This window comes from Marmota monax, unplaced genomic scaffold, assembly GCF_021218885.2.
Source record: "Marmota monax isolate L192 unplaced genomic scaffold, Marmota_monax_Labrador192_F-V1.1 WCK01_AAM20220418_F8-fsc00192, whole genome shotgun sequence".
NCBI lineage: Eukaryota > Metazoa > Chordata > Mammalia > Rodentia > Sciuridae > Marmota > Marmota monax.
The window spans coordinates 912615-939057 of record NW_026693786.1 but is presented as its reverse complement, the minus strand read 5'-3'; the positions used below and the strand labels follow the sequence as shown (position 1 = coordinate 939057).

General features: G+C 40.6%; 1 protein-coding gene across 1 annotated transcript in view; it reads right to left on the bottom strand.

The window, feature by feature from the left end:
- Positions 1-26443, bottom strand: part of Slc16a2 (solute carrier family 16 member 2) — a 106237-nt gene that overhangs the window by 16214 nt on the left and 63580 nt on the right. The window lies entirely within an intron of this gene.

The window sequence follows — 26443 nt, the reverse complement described above, 5'->3', positions numbered from 1 at the left end:
AAATCTAAGTATCTATAACAATCCTGACCAGGGAGAAAGAAATTTGCCATTTTACTTAGATTCTTCCAGACCATTTCCCCTTGCTCAGCCCTCAGAAGGAAAACCTGAATTTTCTTTTTTCATTTGTTTGTTTGAAGGCTATTATCAAGTTTCATCTTGAGCCTCTTTTTTCCAGGATAAATAATCGTAGTTCCTTAATTTTTCTTCTTAGCTTTAATTTCCAACTCCGTATTTTCAGAATTCTCTTCTGAACAGGTTCCAAGTCTTCATCATCATCATCATCAAAAAGTATTCATTGAGTGTCAGCTAAGTAGGGCTCTGGATCAGCTTCTGGCTCTCTTCAACCGTAGAGCCCCAGGTAGGCCAGAGGAGCACAACTGGAGTGAAGTTAGTGCTAGTCTACCACTTGTGTCCCATACCTTAGTGCCAAGTAGGATGCTCAAATCCCCACCAGGAATCTTCACTTCTGGGCCCTGTCCTGAGCCCATGATGCCTGACTCCCAAAACACTGGCTGAGGGCATCAGGAAATCTGGACTTTCATTACAATTTTACCTCTTATCAGCTGTGGAACCTTGAGATGTTACATAGCACTTCTCTAATTAATTTTTTCATCTGTGAAATAGGGATTAAAATTCCTACTGTGCCTTCCTCAAAGTTTTTAAAAATTATTATAACCATATATATATATATATATATATATATATATATAGAGAGAGAGAGAGAGAGAGAGAGAGAGAGAGTGTGTTTTGGAAATATTAACAGTTACATCATATACAAAAAAAACAACGTAAAATGGATCATTGACTTAAAGGTAAAAAACTATAAAATTTCTAGAGGAAAGTATAGGAGAAAAAATCCTTCTGACTTTTGGTAAGGCAAAGATTTCCAGATATTCATAAAAAAGTATGAGCCAGGGGCTGGGGTGTGGCTCAGCAGTAGAGTGCTTGCCTAGCATGGGCAAGACCCTGGGTTAGATCCTCAGCACCACATAAAAATAAATAAGTAAAATAAAGGTATTGTGTCCAACTATAACCAAAATATAAATATTTTTTAAAAGTATGATCTATAAGAGAAAATTTTGACACATTAGACTTTATAAAAATTTAAAACTTCTATTCTTTGAAAAAATAGTTACAAAAGTGAAAGGCAGGCCATAGACTGGGGAAAACATTTACAATGCACATATCTGGCAAAAGACTGGTATCCAGCACACAAGTGTGAATTGACTCTCACAATTCAAAAAGAAAAAAAGCAAGCAATCTGATATAAAATATGGGCAAAAGACTTGAAAAGACATCATACACACACAATATGAATAGCAATTAAACACATGAAAAGATGCTCAACATAATTAATCATTTAAGAAATGCATATTAAAACCACAGTGGGATACCCCCTACATACCCACTAAAAAGGCTTTTAAAAATGATAATACTTAGTATTGGGGAGGATGTGGAGGAAATGGAAATCTTATACACTGCTGGGAGAAATGAAAAATAGTACACTTTTTTGAAAAGTCTGGCAGCATCTTGTGAGGTTAATCATATATTTACCACATCATATACCACTCCTGGGTATTTAATCAAGATGAACAAAAACTTATGTTCATTCAAAAACCTGTACCTAGACGGTTATAGCAGCTTTTTGCATAATTGCTCAAACCTGGCAACAACCTGAATATACTTCAACTGATGAATAAATAGACAAATGGGTATTACATTAATGCAGCAGAATAAAATTCAGCAACAAACCAGAATGAACTATTGATACTTGTACAATTCTCAAAGGCCTTATACTAGGTGAAAGAAGTCAAACTCAAGTGACTCATAAGAAATTCTGGATAAGACAAAACTATGGGACAAAAAAACCCGCCAAATTGGTTGGTATCAGGGGAGGGGATGGTGTGAGAGGGTTGAATATGGAACGAGGCATGAGAGAATTTGGGGGATAATGGAAGAATATATATCTTGATTGTGGTAGTGGTACTCTTTGGGGGATATAGCTTAGTGGTAGACCAAGTGCTTAGCATGCAGGAAGCCTGGGCTCTAATCCCCAGCACCAAAAATAAAACTGGAAAACCAAGTATATAAAAAGCATAAATATTATCATACTTAAATTATATCTCTAAATTTGATGTTATTAAAAAGTGAGGTCAGGGGCTAGGAGTGTAGCTCAGTGGCACAGCATGTGTTTAACATGTGTGAGGCCTGAAGTTTAATCTCTAGCACCAAAAAGTGGGCAGGGGAAGGTAGAAAAACAGGAAGTACCAGTTAGAGATCTCATTTATGGGGCTGGGATTGTGGCTCAGCGGTAGAGCGCTCACCTAGTGTGTGTGAGGCCCTGGGTTTGATCCTCAGCACCACATAAAAATGAATAAATAAAGGTATTGTGTCCAACTACAACTAAAAAATAAATATTAAAAAAATCTCATTTATGGTATATATACTTTTGTTCTGGCCAGATTAAAAAAAAATAGCTTAGATGCTTTGTTGAAGAGGAAAACATAGCTGAATTTAGTAAATAATTTTACTGACATTCTATAGTCAGAACTCTATTGATTGACCCTTCTGAGTATATACAAGACAATGAAAACTGATGATTCAGCTTGTAAGGTACTTTTTGTACAGTCTAAGAAAGTGTAAATTGAATTTAATGTAGCTTTTAAAAATTAATCTGCTTTTTTGTCTGTTTTTTGGTATTGGGGATTTAACCCAGGAGTGCTTTAACACTGAACTACACCCCCAGCCCTTTTTGTTCTTTATTTTGAGACGGGGTCTTGCTAAGTTGCTTAGGTCCTTACTAAATTTCTAAGGCTGGCTTAGAACTTGCAATCCTCCTGCCTTGGCCTTCTGAGTCACTGGGATTACTGGTGTGCGCCACCACACCTTAATTTGGGGAGGGGGGTGTTACTGGGGATTAAACTCAGGGGCACTTGACCACTGAGCCAATTCCCAGCCCTATTTTGTATTTTATTTAGAGACAGAGTCTCACTGAGTTGCTTAGTGCCTTGTTTTTGCTGAGGCTGGCTTTGAACTCATGATCCTTCTGCCTCAGCCTCCTGAGCCTCTGGAATTACAGGCACACACCACCATGCCCAGGTATCTGCTTAATTTTGGAAAATATTTTTATTTTGAAATAATTTATTGATTCACAGAAAACAGTTGAAGTAGCTCAAAGGGGTTTAATGAACCCTTCACCCAGTTTCCCCTTATGTAACTATAGTACAATATAATAGTCAGGAAATTGATGGTGGTATAATGTATGTGTATAGTTCTGTATCATTTTATCATGCGTAGATTCCTATAACCATCATCACAATCAAGGTACACAAGAATTCCAAAACTACTAAGGTCTCCTTTGTGCCATCCATTTGTAGTCACACCCAGCCCATTCTCCCACCATCCCTAACTCCTAGAAATTATCACTGATTTGTTTTCCATATCTATTATATTCTTATTTTAAGAAGGTTATATAAATGGAGACGTATAGTATATAACCTTTGACATTGGCTTAACCTTTGATGTTGACATTTTGACACCCAACATAATCCTTTGGAAATACATATTTGAAGTGGGTTTCTTGGAGACAATATATAGTTGAAGCATGGCTTTCCCCCCACCCTACTCTGCCAAACTCTGTCTTTTAATTGATGTATTTAGAGCTTTTACATTTGATATAATCATATATATGTTAGGGCCATTTTATTTTTGTTTCTTATGAACTCTAGTTTCTTTTGCCTACATGCAGTTTACTTAAACAGTTTTTAGAATTCTGTTTTAACTGATAGTGCTTGAGTGCATCCCTTTGTATGACTTTTTAAGAGGCTACTAAAAATTCAAAGAATTCACATATGTATATAATATCCCAGTCATCTTGAATATTTCCTCTATATAGATTGATAACCACATCAGTTATAGTTATAATTTTTCCTTAACTGTTAAACATAATTTAGAAAATACAAAAAGAGAAGGAAACCCCATTATATTTACCCATTATTTTACCCTTTTCACTGTTATTTCTCCCTGTTTTGATTTAGAAGTGAGGTGTCCCCCAAAAAGTTCACATGTGAGACAATTCAAGAAGGTGAAATTATTGGGTTATGAGAGTCTTAACCCAATCAGTGATTTAATGCCCTGATAGGGATTAACTGAGTGGTCACTGAAGTGGTAGGGTGTGGCTGGAGGAGATGGGAATTGGGGCGTGGCTTTGGGATATATTTGTTTCTGGCTAGTGGAGTCTCTCTCTGCTTTCTGATCACCATGTGAGCCACTTCCCTTTGCTACGCTCTCCCACCATGATATTCTGCCTCACCTCGGGCCCTGAGGAATGGAACCAGCCTTCTATAGATTAAGACTCTGAAACCGTGGCCCTCAAATAAACTTTTCCTCCACTACAGTTGTTTTGGTGGACTCTTTTAGTTACAGCAGCCAAAAAAAAAAAAAATCTAAGACACTCCCTGATATTTTCTATCCCTTCTTTTATTATTTCTTTTCTAGTTAGAGAAACTCCTTTAGCCATTCTTTTTCTTTCTACTTTTTATTGGTACATTATAATTATACATAATAGTGGGATTTGTTGGCTTTACCCTTTCTTTTAGGGTAGGTCTATAAATAACAAATTCTCTTAGTTTTCCTTCATGTGAGAATGTTTTGGTTTTCCTATTCATTCCTGAAGGATATTTTCACTGATTATACAATTCTAGGTTTTTCTTTCAGCATTTAGAATATCATGCCACTTCTTCCTTTTGCCTTCCATGATTTCTAATTACAAATCTATTGTCTTAGAATTGTTTCCCCCTTAGAGTTAATGTGTCATTTCTCTTTCCCTGTTTTCAAGATTATTTTTTGTGTATGTATGTTTATGTGTGTATTTAGTTTTCAGAAGTTTAACTATGATGTGTCTTGGCATAGATGTGTCTTTGGGGTCTACTCAGCATCTTGAAACTAGACACTTATATCTTTTTCCATATTTGGGAAGTTTTCAGCACTATTTTATTTAGTACTTTCTCAGCCCCATCTTTTTTCTCCTCTCCTTCTGGGAATCCTCCTATGGCAGAAATGTGAGACCCTTTGTTATATCATCACAGGTCCCCAAGCTGTGTTCACATTTTCCCCCAATCTATTTTCTCTAAATTTTTCAGATTTTATCATTCCTATTGTTCTATTTTTTTAGTTCACTGATTCTTTCCTCTGTCTTCTCTAGTCTGCTGTGGAATCTACCCCATAAGGCTTATTTGATTTTGGTTAGTATTTTTTTCAGTAGTGAGGATTGAACTCAGGGCTTTGCATATTCTAGGCAAGCACTTTAACACTGAGCCACATCCCCAGCCCTTTGTATTTTTTTTATTTGAGACAGGGTATCAGTAAGTTGCCCAGGGTGGTCTCAAACTTGTGATCCTCCTGCCTCACCCTTTGGAGAAAGTTGAGATTACAGGTGTGGGTCACCATGCCTGGCTTATTATATTTTTCAGTTCTAAAAATTTCCATTTGTTTTGTCTTTATGACTTTTATTTACTTGCTGAGACTTTGTGGCTTTTTTTTCATTTATTTCAAGTATGATTTTAATGGCTTGTTATAGCATTTTTTTATGATAACTGCTGTAAAATCCTTGCCAAGTCTAATTTCTGTGTCATCTTGGTCTTGATGGTCTTTTTAAATTGAAGTCAAGATTTTCCTGGTCCTTGGTGTGACAAGGGATTTTCTATTGTATCCTGGGCATTTTGTTGTGAGACTCCAGAGCTTATTAAAATCTTGTGCTTTAGCAGGCCTCCTCTGACAACATGCCAGCCAGGCAGCACCAGGCAGCACTGCCAAATGAGGGTGGAAGTCCATGTTCCCGGCTCAGCCTCCATTGATACACTGGGGAGGAAGGTTGCCTTGATATTGCTGAGCAGGTGTAGCAGTTGGTCAAGATCCCCACTAGGCTTCTTCTGATACCTTCTTTATTGAAAGGAGTAGGGGTCCCTTGTTACTGTTTCCCATGTGGTATCAACTGACACTATACTAGGTGATAGTGAAAGTCCCAATGGCCTACTTGGCCTTCACTGACACCACTTTGGCACTTTTCCAGGAACAGGAGGGGTGGTCAGAGGTTACAGTCTGGCAAGGGTAAAAGTCCAGGCTCCCTACAAGGTCTCCACTGACGCTGTGGGGGAGGGGTAGGCCTTGTTACCACTGAGAGGGGAAGAAACTTCTGAATCCCTACTTACTTTTCTCTGACACCACTTCAGCATGGGAGGTTGGCATGTTGGGGCACCTTCTGAAGCTGGGTGAATGTAGAAATCTAAGATCCCTCCTAGGCCTTTGCTGACAAAGTGTGAGTGGGGTGCATTTTTTCCTCCATGGTGTTTGCCTGGAGTAGAGAGGTTGTTGTCTAAAGGTTTTCTGTCTTGCTAGGCTGCCCCTTTCCTGGTCATTTAGCTAAAGAATCAATCTTTTTTCTGCTTCCACTGGCATTTCTGGTCCATCAGTTTTAGATGTATTTCATGCAAGGAATAGGAAAAAGTGCCTTGATAGTTTTTAAAAACTTTTTTTAGTTGTAGATGGATATGATATCTTTATTTATTTATTTTTATGTGGTGCTGATGATCGAACCCTCATGCATGCAAGGCAAGTGCTCTCTTACTGAGCCATAACGCCAGCTCTTGATACAGTTATTAATGCTAAACGTGTATATATTTTAAATTAAGTCACCCATGTATAATATTCATTTATTGAACAGTTATTTAACATTATCTTTGGCCCAGACACATGGCTACCCCACTTGCATTGAGGATGCTAAATAAGTAACATACAGATATGGTCTTTGACTTCAAGGATCTGACAGTGGGGTAGGGAACATTTTTTTTATATAATAGGGCAATACAATTTATAAAATCCTGTGATTCATGACCAGAACTAAATTGTCTAAGTATTTTTAAAGAAATCAAACACTCCAAGTGAAGGAAAATTTACTATATTAAGGGAAAGAAAAGTAGCCTAATAGATTAATGAATGAAGAACAACATAGTATAAGACTTAAAGGATAGTGGGATAGGTTATCAGAGGAAATTTAGTAAGAGAAAAATAACCAAGCAATGGACAATTTGAAAAAAAGAACCAACAGCTGGGCACAGTAGTGCATGTCTGTAATTCTAGTGGTTTGGGAGGCTGAGGCTGGAAGATTGAGAGTTCAAAGCCAGCATCAGCAAAAGTGAGGTGCTGAGCAACTCAGTGAGACCCTGTCTCTAAATAAAATACAAAATAGGGCTAGGGATGTGGCTCAGTGGTTGACTACCCCTGAGTTCAATCCCAGGTACCCCTACCCCAAAAAGAATAGAACCAACAGTCATATAATAATGATATGGTCTTTGACTTCAAGGATCTAACAGTGGGGTAGGGAACATGTCACTAATAAATGAGCATTATTACTTGCCTTTGCCCTTTTTCCACTTGGTTTCTGTTTTTTGGAAAATGCAAGGAGTAGTCAAAGTTTTTGACAACTCTGACAGTTTTCAATCTGGACTCAAAGTCCAGATTCTATTTGTTTCTTATTATTGCCCCTGCTGTCACATGGGGAGGACAAAGAGATTTTGATGAAACAGCTGAGATTATGGGAGAGTTGGGAAGAGTGAAAAGTAGATTTCAACAAAAGAATACCATCTTTCTAAACAAACTTGGAAAAATCAGAGACGGGACTCCATAATTTTCCATCATGCAGAGGGCATTATTTTCAATTCACAGCTGTACCAAGTGCTAAGGAAGTGCTTAATTTCTGACAAATTTTCTTTGCAACAAAGCCCTGGCCTCTGAGGTTCAACTATATATAAATCCACTGATATGGTTTAGATATAAGGTGTCCTCCCCAAAAAGCTCATGTGTTAGGCAATGCAGGAATGTTCAGAGGCTAAATGATTAGATTATGAGAGCTATAACCTAATTAGTGGATTAGTGGATTAATCCATTTGATGGATTAATAATTTGGATTACTGGGCGGTAACTATAGGCAGATAGGGCATGGCTGAAGGAAGTAGTTCACTGGGGTCATGTCCTTGTGGATTATATATTTTGTTCCTGACTTTCTGTGTTTCTCTCTCTCTCTCTCTCTCTCTCTCTCTCTCTCTCTCCCCCTCCTTCTCTCTCTTTTCTCTCTTTCCCTCCCTCCCTCCTTCTCTCCCTCTGTCCCATGCTCTCTGTCTCTCTCCTTTCTCTCTCCCTCTCTCCCTCTCTCCCTCCCTGACTGCCATGAACCCAGCAGCTTTCCTCATCCACACCCTTCTACTATGATGTTCTGTTACACCTTGGGTCCCAAGCAATGGAACAATGAAAGAGGCTGGTCATGCACTGAAATCTCTGAAACCATAAGCCAAAATAAACTTCTCCTTCTCTAAGTTGTTCTTGTCAGTTATTTTGTTCACAATGATGAAAAACTGACTAACACACCCACCATCCACTCCTTTCATCTAGTAGTCCCCAGAAATTTTTTTCAACCTCAACCACTACCTCCAGGTGAATGACAGTTCACCCCAAAAGGCCTGTATTTGAAATGAACACAATGGCTGTATTCAGCAGGCAAGCCCTTCCTTTCCTCCTCTAAGCACCCATAGCTGTGGGGTTTCTGTTGGGCCTGGGCAGCACAAGGTCAGAACCCTGGCTTTTTTAGCTCTATCCTGGACCTGTTGGCCTTCCAGATTCCTCATCCTCAACATTTTTTTCACTCAAGTGCCCAATTAGTGCCCTGGATCCTTACCCAGGCACTCAGGCAAATGTCTTTGAAGTATAGGGAGACCGCTCGAAAAGAACTCAAATGTGGGACCAGATTCCTTATTTCTTGTTTGCCAAAAACCAAGCACTCCAAGCTCTCCCCCTGAGTTAAAAGAGGGAGAGAGGGTACTCCAAGAGCCAAACTCTCCAAATAAATTACAGGCTTTCACAAATTCCTGTTATTGTGAGAAACTAACAAAAGTTTAAATGAGGAAATGATGGAGCATAGCCAATGAAAGGCCAAAACTGGTTAAGGGATAGATGGGTGAGAGAGGTAAGGAGGGGTGACATGAGGGCAGAGGTGGCTCTATTCAAGAGCCCCCTGCTGCTTCCTGACAAGGTGCATAGTATAATGAAAGCATAGCAAATAGGATTAAGAGATCTCATTCGAAGCTTAGCTATACAGCTGCTATGCGCAGTGCTAAGTGGAGAGAATAGCACCATGAATTGGAGTTTGTGTTGCCAGAAGTATCCCTCTCCTTCTGTCTCATCTCCATATGCTTTCAGAGTTCTCAGAACCTGGTGGAGAGTCTAAATCTAGTGGGAATAAGTGACGGTGGCTGGAATGGTATAGGCAGGGTAAGGGGAGAGTGTGGAGTAGGTGGCAGGCAGGTCAGGACTGTGGTGACTATGCTAGCACATCTGGTCAGGTGATCATCACTCATTAGCTAGATGACTGGAAGCATCAGTGGAACACATTTAAAAGGAGGCAGGTGGGTGGTCATTGTGGCATGTACTATCGTTCAAATACTTGGGAGGGAGAATTGCTTGAGATGAGGAGATTGAGATCAGCCTGGGTCACATAACAATATCCAGTCAATCAATCAATTGATCAATGCAGGTAAAAGCACTTCTGGCATCAGCTGGGGACTTTCAGAGGGGAGAAATGCAACACCCTACTTTTTCCATAGGGACTGAGCTGTCAGATCTCTGACCTCCATTTTCTCTTTGGCTGACCAGGAAAAGAACCACCCGCTGAGCTTCAAATTTTAACTATTTCCCTAGCTTTGTGCAGGGCCCACAGTTAAGTGCTATGTAGCTGACCAGTGAATAGATAAAATACTCTTGCTCAGGGAAGGTGATTACAAAATCTTTTTCTGTCCCCTCTCCTCTCTGCTCCTCTCCTCTGCCCTCACTTCTCCTCCTTCCTTTTCTCCTCCTTCCCCTCTTCCTTCTTCTCTCTCCTTTTTCAGTGCTCAGAATCAAACCCAGGGCCTTCCACATATTAAGAAAGTATTCTATCACTGAGCAACCCCTCCAGCCCCCTTTTCCATTTTCTGACATACATTATGTTGAAGAGCTCTTTCTTCCAGCTCCCAGTTTCTCTAAACCCATTTGCTTTGTTAGCAACTCATGATCCATCCATTGTGTCTGGGACTCTGCTCCAGATTTGTAGTACACCTTTATTTAAAAAGTCAAAAACTACATTCATATTTGCCCTGGCATTTGATCTTCCCTGTGTTCTTTTTTTCAATATTAAAATGTAGTGAGGGTTTTTTATGGTATGACCCGGCAATATTGGAAAACATTCTTTTCCAAGCATTCGACACCTAAACAAACCCCATTTTTATTCTTCCATGCCTTGTCTCAATACATGGATTATCTACTTTTCAGTTTCAAAACTTTTGAAACCAAATAATCATTGAAAATATGTTAATGTTTCATCCCTTATTGGGTCATTTGGCCTCCTTTCCCTTGCTATTATTGTTTATTTACTTCCTTTTTCAGAGTACAAAAATCTAGGGGTCTAGTTCCTCATTTTACAGATAGTCAGACAGAGGCCCACAGAGACCCATCTCAAGGAGTGACCATGCCAAGTTTGAGATAGCAGGCTAACTACTGTCCCAGTCCTTCAGGTATAACTTGGCTTTACCTAATGGCCTATGGCTTACTGATTTGGCACCCACTGTTTTTCAAACAATGGTCAGTTATCTACTCTAGTTACTAAGGCAGATTACAGGTGGTTATATGACCAAAACATACCAGAGTTGGAATAAACTATGAAATGAAAGAGTTTCCTCCACTTTCCTCTGGGAAGACAGGACAAATGCCTACAGACTCAGACTGTCAGACTCAGATTGTCACTTAATAGAGGATATGGGAAACTGGAAGGAGGTAGAGATAGGCGGATAAGATATAAAGAGACAGAGGAGAGATACACATCTAAACTGGAAAGAATCTTACTAGAATTGCAGAATGTCCAAGATGAAAGGGCCCTTAAGAATCATAGAGGGGACAACCAAAATGGTTTCATGGGTGTATTACAAACATTTAAGGGTGAAATGATACCAATTCTACACAAATTCTTCCCCCCAACAGAAGGAAACACTTTCCAGCTTATTCTAGAAGCCTAACCCGATAAAGTTATCACAAGAAAAGTACAGAAAATGTCCCTTATAAGTGCATTTAAAAAAACACCTTAATAGCATTTTAGCAAATTAAATTCAATGATATATAAAAAGGACAAAACATCACGACTGAGTAGGATTTATCCAAGAAATGTAAAAAATCAATCAATGCAATATGCAATTATAACAGACTAAAAATAAAAAATATAATCATGTCAATATATGGATAAAAAGCATCTTACAAAATTCAATAGCCATTCAAGATTTTTAAAGATTCTCATCAAACTAGAAGTAGAAGGGGACTTTCTCATCCTGATTAGGGGCAAGTATAGAAAATCTATAGCTAACATCATAATAATGAAAGGTTGGTTCTAAGATAAAGAATAAAGAAAAGGTGTCTGCTCTCACTAGTTTTATTTAACATTCTGCCAGAGGTTCTTACTATTGCACTAAGAAAACAAGAAGAAATGAAAGACAGACAAATTGGAAATGAAGAAGTAAAGCTGTTTCCCGGACTGGGGTTTTAGCTCAGCGGTAGAGCGCTTACCTAGCATGTGCGAGGCCCTGGGTTTAATTCTGAGCATCACATAAAAATAAATAAATAAATAAATAAAGGTATGTGTCCAACTACACCTAAAAAATAAATATTAAAAAAACCGTTTCCATGATTTTCAACCTAGAAAATTCAAAAGACTCTACCAAAAAGCTACTAGAACTAACACATGAGTTAAGCAAGACCTCAGGACACATGCTGGGTGCAGTGGTCTATAATCCCAGTGACTCAGGAGGCTGAGGCAGGAGAATTGCAAGTTCAAGGCCAGCCTGGACAATTTAGCAAGACCCTCAGCAACTTAGTGTGACTCTGTCTCAAAATAAAAAAATAAAAAGGGCTGGGGATGTAGCTCAGTGGTAAAGTACCCCTAGGTTCAATCTCCAGTACCAAAAAAAAAAAAAGAAGAAGAAAGAAAAAGATCCCATGATACATCAACATGCAAAAATCAATTGTATTTTTATATATCAGCAATTCATGGCAAAAAAATTAAAATAAAAATAACATTTGCAACATCACAAAAATTTGAAAGACTTATGAATAAACTTGATAAAATTGTGTAAGCCTTCTATCCTGAAAAGTATAAAATGGTTCTTAGAAAATTAAAGAAGACTTACATGAATGGAGGGAAACACCTTGTTCATGAGTTAGAAGACATAATATTGTTAAGATGTCAATTCACCCCTAAATTGTCCTTGGATATAATGTAATCCTAATAAAGATTCCAGCAAAGTTGTGGGGATTTTTAGAATTTGGGACATTTATTTTCAAGTCGATGTGAACATAAAGGACTTAGAGTTGAGAAAATAATTTTGATAAACAAACTTGGGAGACTTATATGACCTGATTTTAAGACTTTTTATGAAGTTATAGCAATCAAGACAGTGTGCTATTGGCATAAAGATAGACATACAGATCAACGGTATAGAATAGAGAGTCTAGAAATGGGCCCACACATATAAATCTAGTTGGTTTTGGCAAATGTGTTGAGACAATTCAACAGGGAAATAATTTTTCAACTATTATTCAGGGTCAACTGAATATATACATTGCAAAGAATAAAGTTGATTTCTATCTTACACAATATTCAAAAATTAACTCAGAATGGTTCAGACATGTAAATGTAAGAAATGAAACTATAAAACAGGAGAAAATCATAGTGATCTTGGGTTATGCAAAGATTTCTTAAAGAGAACACAAATAACATAAGGTGTGAAAATACATGAAATTGACCTAATTGAAATTTTAAAATTTACTCTTCAAAGACAGTTTTAAGAGAATTAGAACATAAGCCACAGACTGGGAAAAAATATTTGCTGGTTATATATCTGGTAAAGAAGTGTGTGTGTGTGTGTGTGTGTGTGTGTGAGAGAGAGAGAGAGAGAGAGAGAGAGAGAGAGAGAGAGAGAGAGAGAGAGCGCATGCACATGGATGCACTCTCAAAACTCAAAAATAAGAAAGTTAAAAAACCCAATTAATTTGAATCCACATTTCACCAAAGAAGACATACGAATGCTACAAAACTCATGAAAAGATGTTCAATATCGTTGGTCATTAGAGAAATGCAAGTCAAAACCCAATAGAAAGTTACCACACACCGGTTAAAACATCTAAAATTTTTAAAACTGACTATACCAAGTGTTGATGAGGATTTGAAACAACTGGAACTGTCAGCTCCAATTGCATGGCTGCTGTGAATGTAAAATGGTGCTGTCACTTTGGAAAACAGTTTGGAAGTCCCTCAAATGGTTAAACACAGACCCGACAACCTAAAAAAAAAATGAAAGCATGTGTCCACATCGGGACTTGTGAATGAATATTCATAGCAACTATATTTGTAATAGTCAAAAACTAGAAACAACTCAAATGTCCATCAAGATGTAAATGGTTGCACAAATTGTGATATAGAAATACCAAGAAATACTACTCAACAATAAAATGAATGAACTATTGATACATGCAATGACATGGATGAATTGCAAAACAATTATGGTGAGAAGAAGCCAGAGTAAAAAAGTAACTACTTTTTATTCCATTTATATAAAATTATAGAAACTGCATTCAGTGACAGAAAGAATGGCAGTGGTTGCCTGTGCTTAAGGAGAGGACTTTTGGGGATGATGGATATACTCATCATCTTGAATACAATGACAGCTTCATAATATATACATAAATAAAATTTATCACATTGTGCACTTTAAATATAGGCCGTTTATTATATATCAGTTATGCCTCAATAAAGTGACTTTAAAGATACAGTAACATTTTTCTACTTATTAAAATAGCTATAACTTTTTACAAAGTAAATAGGCCAATCCTGAAAAGCCAAAGGTTGAACATTTTCTCTGATATGTGGAAGCTAAACCACAATGGGGGAGGGAGATAAAGAAAGAATAGAAGTTCAATGGATTAGACAAAGGGGAATAAAGAAAAGGGAGGAGGGATAGGATAAGGAAAGATAACTGGATGAATCTGACATAATTTTCCTATGTACACATATGAATACTTCACAGTGAATCTCACTATCATATACAACCATAAGAAATTAATTTTAAAAACAACTATGGGTAAATGGCAGAAAGATGAATAGAGAGAAGGGAGCAGGGGGCGTGGGAAGGGAACAGAGGGGAAGGAGAGGTACTGGGGACTGAATTACAACAAGATATATTCCATGCTTCTATAAATTATGTCAAAATGGATTCTATGGTCATGTATAATAAGGCCAGGCACAGTGGCACATGCCTGTAATCCCAGTGACTTGGGAGGCTGAGGCAGGAGGATCATGAGTTCAAAGCCAGCCTCAGCAATTTAGTGAAGCCCAAAGCAACTCAGCAAGACCCTGTCTCTAACTAAAATATAAAAAGGGGGGCTGGGATTGTGGCTCAGTGGCAGAGTGCATGCCTCGAGCATGTGAGGAACTGTTTGATTCTCAGCACCACATAAAAAATAAATAAACAAAGACTGTGTCCATGTATAACTAAAAAAATTTTTAAATAAAATATAAAAAAGGGCTGGGGATGTAGCTCAGTGGTTAAGTACCCCTGGATTCAATTCCTGGTACCAAAATAAATAAATAAATAGGAAACAGAGAAGCAAGGAAAAAAATCCAAAATTCTAATCACTAGGACACAAATATTTTTACCTTGGTATGTATTCTTCCAGATAGACACACACACACACTTTTGTCAAGACAGCATATTGCATACTTACCACTTTATCTACTTTTAAAATTGACCTATGTTAAATTATATATTTTAATATACCTAATTTTCAATATTGTCCAATATTTTTAACTACTTTAATATTCTAGAAAAATTATATGTGTATAAAATATTTTTATATAGCACTTATTATAATTAAACATTTAAAACACATAAAAATTGCTTGAGATGAGCACTTTTCCTTTTGCCTTAAGTTGTATTATGGTATGGTATGACAAATCAGATCTTGTTTTTAACTAAAATAGTATTTTGCTCATCATGGATTTTTACATTAATTTGGACTTTTAAAACTACTGTATTAAAATGTTACTTACCTTGAAAAAAATTGATGTATGTTTTAGAGACCTTTCCATGATTTCAAACTTCCACACTGGAAAGAATGGGAGGATGGAAGGAGGGGAGGGAAGGAGAAACTACTAATATATGCAACGATATGGATAAATATCAAAATAATCATGTTGAATAAAAGAAGCCAGATCCTGCCAGAAAATACATACTATACTGTATAATTCCAACCATGTAAAACTCTAGAAAATATGTACTAATCTATAGTGGCAGAAAGCATCTCAGTGGTTGTCTAGGTGTGAGGAGGAACAGGGAGTAAGATGGGAGGGATGAATTATAAAAAGATATGAGGAGGGGCTGGGGCTGTAGCTCAGAGGCAGAGTGCTTGCCTGGTACATATGAGGCACTGGGTTCAATCCTTAGCACCACATAAAAATAAACAAATAAAATAAAGGCATGCTAATCATCTATAACTACAAATTTTTTTAAAAGTGTATCATTGTGTTTATTTTAAAAAAAAGATATGAAGAAACATTTGGGGATGATATGTATGTCCATCACCTTGATTGTGGTGATGGTTTCCTGAGTGTGCACAGATGCCAAAACTCATCAAATTGTATACTTGGAATATGTGTGGTTTATTGTATGTTCAATGTTCCTCAATAAAGCATTGGGAAAAATCACAGATGGGGAAATTGAGGCTCAAATTCATTGCTGAGACAGAACTAAAACCCCCAGCTTTGGATTCCTAATCCAGTGTTTCTTCCACTGCATCATGATACCTAATAGGCTTTCAGTAAGACTGCTGTTCTCAGATCCTCTCTTCCATTGCCCTACCCTTCTGAGTGTTTCTCTCCTGAAGACTCATGGGAAAGTCCCTGAGATATCCCACCCCCATTGCAGATCTGCTTTTCTCTGCTTACTCATCCAATTATTTTGACCTCTCTTAACTTAGACATTAACCAAATTCCAAGTTGCCTCTCCTTTCAGCCAGGTTTGCCTGCTTCAGGGGTGCTCTTCCTGTGCTCAATTAGGCAATGGCTCTATGGCCTTGACACTCCTGAACTCTAGGGCAGTGCCTCTCAGCTTGGATCTACTTCAAGGTCTCCACAGTCCCACTTCCAAACGCTGTGCCCCAAATCAATAGGAATCTTGTGGCATTAAGAAAGACTGATCAGGGGCTGGAGTTGTGGCTCAGTGGTAGAGGGCTTGTCTGGCATGTGTGAAGCCCTGGGTTCAATCCTCCAGTGCCACATATAAATAAATAAAGAAAAGAAGGCTAATCAGTGATCTCCCTATTGTTTACAGATGATGAAACAAGGCTCACATAGTTAGTTCATGGCAGGGCAGGGTCAAGGCCTCTGGTCTCCTCCATCACTATGCCTTGTCTACTCCCTTGTCTGGTTCCTTGCCATTTTAGCATCTCTCTCTTGTGACCTCTAGGTGGTAGCTAGAGGCCTTATCCTAACCAGAGTTCTGTGAGATTGGGAAAAGGAACCCCAAACCCATGGTTTAGAAGGAGCAAGTGTGTAGTTAGGCCTGGGTAATAGTGCCTAGAGCTCACCAGCTGCTCCCTACTAGATTAGCAAATCTCCACACCCTCCTTGGAAACATGTGGCAGCTTCAATGATCTGTCCAACCACCAGAAAAGAAGCATCATGGGTCAGATGGCCAATTTTCTAAGTTTTGCTTTCACCAAGCATCAGTGCCTTTGCAGAGCTAAAACAAGAAGAAACAAAGGCAAAAATGATGATCCCCTTCCTACCCTAAGACAGTACCTGGATCAGGCCCCAGACTTAACTTTAAGGACACTTTTGAGCTAAAGAGACAGCCAGTTTGTGCAGCTGCTTCCAGCAGTGACACCAAGGAGACAAGTAACCACTCTGTCTCCAGAAGCAACTGTTTTCATGCTTGTAGTTCAGTATTAGAAAGGAAACCTGGGATAGTCTGCCTGGGGAAGATGACAATCTAATCAATCTAGGGAAGATTGGCTGCCAGGATCAATATGGCTTTGATCCTCAGAGCTGAGCCAAGCATTAACATTGATTTCACGGGGGCCTGCTGCTATGATGTCATGAAGCATCAAAGCCCAGAAGAAATATCAAGAGGACAATTCAGCTATGTTTCTGCCTTTGAGCAGGAATCTGCTGACAATTCCTAGGTCTTTGGATCCCTTATTAAAGCAAAAGTATGGAAGTAGGAGGAAAGAGAAAAAAAGAGACAGGAAAAATATGAGCAGAGCTCATTTTTCTATCTAAAATGTCTTTCCTGGGTATACTGCCCCTTTCTCTTAAGTGTTCTCTGAGGAGGTGAGGAAACTGAGGGAAAGAGGAAAGAAATCAAAAGTCCCTTCAGGCCAGAGAATATTACAGTGGTTTGTAACTTGCTCCCCTGTTGAAACAAGGAACCTGAAACAAGGCTAAAAGCTGTACCACTACAGGAGAGTTCTGGGCTGAGTTCATCTTTCTATAATGTTAAGAGTTCAGGCTCTGGAGTCAGAGAGACCTGGGTTTGGTTTTCATTTGGTTTTGGTGCTGGGGATTGAACCCTTACACAAGCTAAGTATGTGCTCTACCAAAGAGCCATGCTCCTAGCCCAAGCATAAGTTTAAGAACAAGATCTACTTACTCACTAGTTGACCTTGAGAAATTTTACCTCGTATCTCTGTCAGTTACCTCATCTGGAAAATGGACCCTACAAAATTACCAAGTAAATGTTTTGTGAAGATTAAGGCAACATACGATATCTTGCATTTAGAATTAAACTCTGTCCTGAGGCAAGAGATGAGGACAGTCAATCCTCAGAGGCTGCTACAGAAAAGGAACCCACCTACCTCAAACATACACCCCCTCCTTTAGCTAGTCCAGGTTTATCAAATGACTGTTATGCAATGGAGTATTTTTGTGTGCAGAAGTTAATGATCACTCAGTGTGGTGGGTCCTGACACAACTGCATGGGCTCCAGCATGCCCTAAAACCTGAAATGTGGCAGCAGGAAGCCTGATCACTGGTAAGGAGGAGCTAGGCCTTCAGCAGAGCAAGCACAAAGTGAAGTCTGGGCCTAGGCTGAGCACTGGATACTTGTCTGAGAAGTACCTCTGCAGTAATGGGGAGGTGGCAGAGTTGGCAGAAGGATGGGGGTCAAAGTTTCTAATCCCTTCCTCCACTGTCAGGAGGAGAAAATCATCACAAAAGCAGGATGCATGGGTAGGAGGAGGGGAAGGCAATAGCCACTCACACCAGTACTGAGCAAGACAGAGTCCATAGACTCAGGATAAACCTCTTGACAGTAAGGCGGGAAGACCCAATGCCTCTGTTTTTTAATGTAATTCCACTGTACATTTGAAGAGTCCTTTTATCTTCCAAAATCCTTTTCTAGAATTTATTTCATTAGATCCTCAGAATAAATGTGAGAATTAGGCCAGCAAATGTCTTCCTATACATCTTCTTTCCCTTCATAAAAAGCAGTAGTAGTAATAGTTAACACATATATAGAACTTACTAAATGACAGGTACCATGTCAAAATTTTTACATATTTTAGTTATTTTATCTCATTTAATTCTCAAAACAACTTCATATTGGTGTTTCATTTACTTGCCCTAAGTAAATAAACAAAGAGACATTGATGAGTAGATGTTGTAGTTTGGGTCCTAAATGTCCCCTAAGGGCCATGTGTTTAAATATTGGTCCTCAGGGTGGTGCTATTGGGAAGTGGGGCCCAGTAGAAGGTCTCTTGAAGATATGCCCTTGAAGTGGGTAGGGGGATTCTAGCCCCTTCCTCTTCCTCTTTATCTCTTTCCCTTCCTAGCTATGAGGTGAGTGGTTCTGCTTTGATGTATGCTCCCTGCCATGATGCACTGCCTCGCACCAGGCCCAAAAGCAATGGGGTCAATGGGTCATGGACTGGAATCTCCAAGTTTATGAACCAAAATAAACCTTTTCTCTACAAACTGATAATATCAGATATTTGTTATAGTAATGGAAAGCTGACTAACATATTAGAATGGGTGACACAGCTAGGAAGTAGTAGAGGGGGGACCCCAATACAGGTCTGCCTGACTTTAAAGGCCATGCTCTTAGCTACTATGCTATGGTTTATTGTATGTTCAATACAATAAACCATAGCATAGTATGGTTTTGCAAAGAAATTAGAGTCAAAGAGATTGACTGGCTTGCTCACAGAAAGCTAATACCAGAAATAGGCCTAACTGAATTTTATTACTTTTTCTAATTTTCTTTCCCTTATTCCCAACTGCATCGTCAATGGCAAGCCTTCCCACCCATGGGAACTGTGCTCCAGGCATCCTATGGTCACCATGACCTTGGAATGTAAACATGCCATCTTCTGGCAATGTCAGAGTTTAATCTCATTATTTATGATATCCACTCAGTAGATGAGGTAACCAAGGTGCAAAGAAGGCAAGCAGCTTACCGTGGCTCCCCACTGTACCAGGAGCAGAGAAATTCCTCGAAGTTCTTAATTCTCAAGTCTGGGCTTGTTTCACTTGAATATCTATGCATGTGCCCACAGGGCAGCAAAGAAAGCAGTGTAGGTCTAAAGAAAATCAGACAAAAGAGGCCCAGTCTGTTCCCAGTCTCCTTTTAATTGGGTCGTAGAGGCCTCCTGGCAGGGACAAATAGAGCTGACACAAAATTGAGGTGGCTGAAGAAAAAGAAGGTCAGGGGCCTACAATGAGAGGACAAGAGAAGTTTGAAAAATCATATACTTTGGTTAGAGGTAGAGGGAAGGTAATGTCAGGGTCTTTTTAAAGGCTTGGAGTGTCTTTCTGTAGAGATTCTGTGAGGTCCCAGAGAAGGGCAGGGTGAGGGCAGGGGTACAGGCAGAGTTGTAAACACATTTCCACCCTGGTCCACAGCCATGAAACCAACACTAAGAACCTGCCAGGATTTGGGCCTGGCGCTCAAGGATGCGGTGGCTATGGAGCAATGCAAGCCAAAAGGTCTGGCCAGTCCAAGCAGAAGGCTAACTTAAAGGAAGCTTGTTCAGTATTGCTGAATGCCAAACCTGTGGCCCATGCTTGGGCTGCCTCTGCATCACCTGGGTAGTCCAGGGACACTACCAGTTTTGGGAAGAACTGGGCTGAATCAACTAGTATTGTCAGGGTCCCTTGTGGAGACTGAGGAGAGCAGAAGAGGAGGTCAGAAAGACCATTTGGCTGGAACACTCCTTCAGAAAAGGGCTCCAGTGTAGACCTTACTAATCCTGTAATTATCTTGTGAATGATATATATTGCATTGTATTTCTGTGATATATGTTAGAATATGTAGCTATTAAAGGTAAATATTTCAAAAAGTGCCACAACTTCTAGTGCTGTATTTTGACATTTCTTCATTTTAGAATATCCACAAAGCCTCAGAAAATTGATGTGTCCTGCGTCTTTCTTCAACTCTTGAATGTGGAGAGCTATGAATGACAGTGTCAGGAAATGAACTTGGATCTTAAGGTACTAGATGCCATACACAAGGTCCAAGTGGAATTTTAAAAAGATGACTGGTTGAATTCGTTCATTTACTGTTGCTAATAACACAATACCACAGATTGGGTATGTTTTTAGAAAAAGAGGTTTATTTTGGCTCACTGTTTTGGAGGTTCAAAATCCAAGATTGGGTGGGCCCCATTGGTTTGGCCTCCGGTGATGGCCTTGCTGATGGCAGAATCCTGAGGCAGTACAGGACATCACATGGCAAGAGACAGGGAGTGCACGTGTTGTCTGTGTGTCTCCTCTGGTCTCTCACTCATAAAGCCATCAGTATTCAATCACAGGCATTCCACCCTGATGACTATCGGATCATAATTACCTCCCAAAGGCCCCAAATGTAAACACCATAGTCAGATGAAATTTCTACATCACAATGAGGATTACATTCCAACATGTGAAGCTTTGGGGGACACACTCAAACCATATCCACACCATAGCAGTGGTCATTGTGTACTGAGAGGTGTGGGGGTAGGACTGGAAGCTACCACCGAGGAGACTGATGTCACTTTTTTTAGGGAAGGTAAGAGGCAGCCTGGTCTGAGGATCTGCCCTGGGAGGAGAGGTAAGACAGAATCAAACAGATGAGAGTTTAGAGAAATGACACTTAGTGCTCATCTAGACCAATTTCCTCATTTTACACGTGGAGAAACCAAGATCCAGGGAAGTGAAAATGTACTGCCAAAGGCACCAATCTGTTGGTGCCATACTGTATTTTTCTATTACACAAAGACAAGATATTAAACAAGACAGGACTCTGTCTGGAGAAGTGGGGAGGAGAGAGCTGAGAAGGACTGCAAGGTTTCAAGCCTGTACCTGCATTCTGGATAATGCTTGAAAACAGGACCCCTAACATGTTCCCTGGCCTTTGGATGGTAGGCGGAATTTGGAGGAACACTTTGAAGAGAGTTGCTCTGCCCTCAGGACTGAGTCTTGGGTGCTTGGAAGATCCCAGAGGCTCTTCCATGTGCTGGGTAGGTGCCGGTCTGGGCTCTGGTGAAGGGTGCCCATCTGGTAGGTTTGGGTGGAGCAGCAAGTGTTAGTAAAAGCCAGACTGCCTAGCCCCTACGGCGGCCTGTTGCATTCTTCTATATGGGTGGCATTCCCCAGGGGTGGGGGTGTGGTGGGGTGAACAAACTAGCAAGCACCAAGGTAAAGAGGAGTACAGGTTGTTTGTTAAGACATGTGCTCTTTGGATGGGGTGGCCTCCATGCCAAGACAAACTCCTTCAGAAATAAATATTTGACATGAAAGACTAATCATGGGTTTGAGTTTGGGGCTTCATAGAAAGACATATGGCTCAATTCAGGATGAATTTTTGCAGCCTGTAGTACCAGGTTGGAGAAGGCAACAAATGAGATGGAAGGGTGGGAAGTGAATATTTTCAGTAGCCCTCAGAGATTTTACAAAATTGGATTTCCCAGGAACTGATAGCAAACAGATCTGAAGCAGATGTGGGGCGCACCAGAGATGGCAGAAGCAGAATGGGGTTCTTGCATCTTGCCCTACCTGCTCAGGGGTTACAGCTACACCTTTTCCAACCTCCCCACTCAACTGGTCTGTACCATTGTTGCAGGTGCCATTAAAAAGGCTCTTCACCAGGCCTGGAAATAGTGCCCCTACCCACCCACCTAACCTGCTAGCTGTCTGCACTACCCTCCAAGCCCAGGTACACTGCATTTCCAACAGGGTACAAATAGAGGCCAACAAAGTTGTTCTGTGCATTTCCCTGGCCTCTAGTGAAAGATTGGTCTGGAGACAGTAAAGAATACTGTGGCAATTGAGTGCCTGGCTGAACCTCTGCAAACTAAATCTAAAGGTTAGCTTCACTTGTTACCTTTTACATCCCTTCAGACATATAACTTAACCCCTTAGAACTCATTTTCCTACTGTGCAAAATAGGGGAATTATAGTTACATTACAGGATTATTGTAAGGACTATATAAAATGATGTATATGAAGAAAAATGAATGGCACATTAATAGGAGAAACACATAATTTATGATCTAAACCATGGCACATTTTTTTAAAGAGAGAGGAGAGAGAATTTTTTAATATTTATTTTAGTTTTCGGGGGACACAACATCTTTGTTTGTATGTGGTGCTGAGGATCGAACCCAGGCCACACGCATGCCAGGCGAGCACGCTACCGCTTGAGCCACATCCCAGCCCTAAACCATGGCACTTTTAAGAGGAAATGTTAACAATTAGAATGGAACAATTGTCACAAACTGAGACATCCAGTCATTCTATTTATAAAGATTACATATTATTAAGAAAACCTGGGCTGAAGATGTAGTTCAGTGGTCAAGCATTTGCCCAGAATGAGTGAATCCCTGAGTTCAATCCCCAGGACTGTGAGGGGGGAAAAAAAAGAAAGAAAACCTGAGTTTGAGTTCTTTATAATTGATTGCTGTGGAACTTGGAGCAAATGAACACCCTTCCCTAGAACTAACTTTGCCCAACTGTGAAACAAAGCAAACAGAATGCAAAGGGTAGGCTGAAAATTACACTTTGAGATTCATTGTGAATTGTGCATTCTATTCTAGAATATAACCCTGCAACAAGCACTGTTTTAAATTACTAATAACTGTAAAATGGGGGTTTCCAGCTTTCAGGTCCCATAAACAAGGGCAAGTGCCCTATGTTCTCTGGTCCTCAGCTCCCAGCTCTGAGGATGAACATGATGTATACCACCCTGTTCAGTTTTCTCCCTTATCCAAGGTCTGGTGGGGTAGGGCTTGGCATGGAAGAGAAAAGAGAGGTGAACCCAGGGCCCAAAATTCTGGACATCCACTGTTTTCCAAGAGGATAGAGCTTTTGCTAGTGCCAACAGCAAAGACAGAACACTTCCACATTGCTAGGGAGCAGGTAGAGGACATGCTAGGGACTAGAGGGCCCATTCTCTTCTTGTCCAAGAAAATACACAACTCTTCAACAGCTCAGTATTTACAAATCAGCCTGGAAAACAAGGTTCAGAAACCAAATAATGGGACTGACCAGACAACTAAAATAGGTATTTCCTTAGTTTTTCCTTGTAAGTTTCACTTAAACACCTTTGTATGTCACTGAGGACAGTGAATGCAAAGTTCACAGGACATTTTCCCACGTGTTCACTATGGCTTCCAGTGTCATCCCCCGGTCCCTACATACATAGGAGAAGAGCAGCAGGGATGGACAACATGAGCATCTTGCTCAGGCACCTTTATAACAATTAAGTCAAGGACGATGTACACTACATCATAGATATAAATTTGGGGAAGGATACTTTTGGCTTTCAGCATCAGCAGAGAAAAAAAAGAGAACTCTTTTCAGAATCATTGAACTTGTGCCATGTTTTGAGGCCCTAAGAACATACTTCATATCACGAGCCAATGAGAGAAAGGGTACCCAGTTCACATGCGACTTCTGGGAATGGGGGTATAGCTCAATGGTAGACTATTTACCTAGCATGTGCAAAGCCCTGGTTTGACCCCCCAGTAGTGGGAAAAAATAAACGTCCACACTTCTACTTGGAAAATCTATGGAAGCCTCCACAGTGAGCTTTGGGATTCTAACCTGCTACCTGGAGGTGAACCCAGGGCCCTGGCCTAAGGAAGGGGAGCCAAGCCTGGTGAGGTGGTACACACCTGTAATCCCAGTGACTCAGGAGGATGAGGTAAGAGGATTGCCAGATTGCAGCCAGCCTCAATAACTTAGTAAGACCCTGTCTCAAAATGAAATATAAATGATAGGGGATTAGCTCAGTGGTAGAGTACTTGCCTAGTAATCTAGCATGGGCAAGGTCCTGGGTTTGATCCCCAGCATTGAAAAAAAGAAAAGAAGAAAAGGAAAGAAATATATAGGCAGTTTCTACTTTAAAGATCACTGAAACCTCCACATTGAGCTTTGGGGTCCCATCTTGTTACTTGGATAACTTCTGTCCTAAAGAAAGGGAAATTCACCTTTCCTCCAAGTCCCAGAAGCTGCCCAATTCTTGCTGACATGTTAATTGTCAAGGACAAAGTACACTACATCACAGATACAAGTTTGAGGTAGGAAACATTTTGGCCTTCTGCATTAGCAGAGAAAGAAAAGAAAACTCTTTTCAGAACCATTGAATTTGTGTCATGTTTTGAGGGCCCTGAGAACATACTTCATATCATGATAGCCAGCAAGAGAAAGAGTGTCCAGTTCCCATGCTATTTTAGGGGCTGTCAGAATGGCTCAGTGGTAGAACACTGGCCTAGTATGGGCAAGATTCTGGGTTTAATTCCCAGGACTGAAGCAAAAAGAAAAAAAAAACAGAAAAGAAGTTAGCTTCTGCTTGGAAAGGTCCGTGAAACCTCCATAGATGAGTACTAAGGTCACAACCTGCTACTTGGAGAATATCTGGCCTAAAGGAGGGGAGCCTTATCTCTGCCCCAAGTCCCAGAAGTGACCCAATTCTTCCCAACATGACAAAAGTACCTGAAGGTCAGCCACATCCTTGGCCTTCCTTGTCTAACCTGGAGATGGAAGACCAACTGCTCTTTAGGGCTACCTTCCTTGACCAATCAGAGCTAACTTCTCCAGAAATGGACATAGCCAGGGCAGTGTCGGCAGCATAAGACTGCCCATGAACCCCTGAGATGGGCTCTTCTGGGTTCCCACTGCCTCCTGGGGTTAGCCTGGGTTGGAATTGCCTCCCTACTAGGGTACAGGCTCCAAGTGGTGGTGGGGGCCCGATTCTCTTGTTCACTGTAAAGTTCCCAATAACGCAGCCACTATTGGTTGAATAATGAAGCTGCTGGGAGACTCAGTGGTTCTTGGGTGGGGTGGTCAGGTTTGAGTCTCAGCTCACACACCTGGCCTCTTCCCTGCTATGTGCATGTATGCAGGCATGCACGTGTCTGGTCCTCCCCCAGGAGGACTCAGGAGCTCCTGAGTGTGGGGGCTACAGACTGGTTTTAGTTCACACCCCAACTGTTCTCTCCTAGGTGACTGGCTCTCCATTTCACAATTTCCTTACTGCCCAGGAAGGATCTCCCCTGAGGGGGTAAGTGTCCATCCCTCATGTACCCCAGGCTCCCCCTGTCTCAGCTCTGTGCCACCTAGAGCAGGTTCCCAGTTCCTTGTGTGGAAGTTGGGGAGCAGGGCTAATTGCAGAGTTTTGCCTAGACACTGCTGCCTCCTGAATCTTGGGATCAGGAGCAGAGAGAGACTCAAGGGCATAGTCTTCACTCTCCCACTGTGCCTTGAGTTGTGGTGATGAAAATGCCTGTCACTCACTCAGGCACTTCTGGGATGATCAACATACACAGCCCTTGACCAGAGGAGACAAGGCTAAGAGACAGTAGGCATGAAGCAGGAAGACCCTCCTGACAGAAAGGTCATTAAGGCCAGAAACCATTTACCAAGTCATGTGAGGGTCTCCTTTTGCTGGAGGTGATAGAAACTTGGAAGTTAATGGGTCTCTCAAGATCATCTGGCCTAGGCTCTTCATTTTCCAGATAAGGAAACTGAGACCCACAGAGAGGAAGTTGCCTGTTGGGGGTCACAGAGCTGCATGATGAAGAGCGGAGACCAAGCCCTGAAGCCAGGACTCACTGGCCAGAGTGGTTTCCATTACTCTAAGCTGAGAAGCCTCCTCAACTGCAGGACAGCCAGGCTGACTCTGGAGCATCTTCACTGTGCAGGTGAGAACTCCCCGTGGTCCCCAGAAGGTAAATGGCCAGTGGCAGGAGGGTTAAGATCAAAGCCCTTATCTTTAGGATAGTCAGGGCCAAGCTGTTCCCTGGACACTGCCTTGCCTCCTCTGAGGACAAGATCGGCCACTGT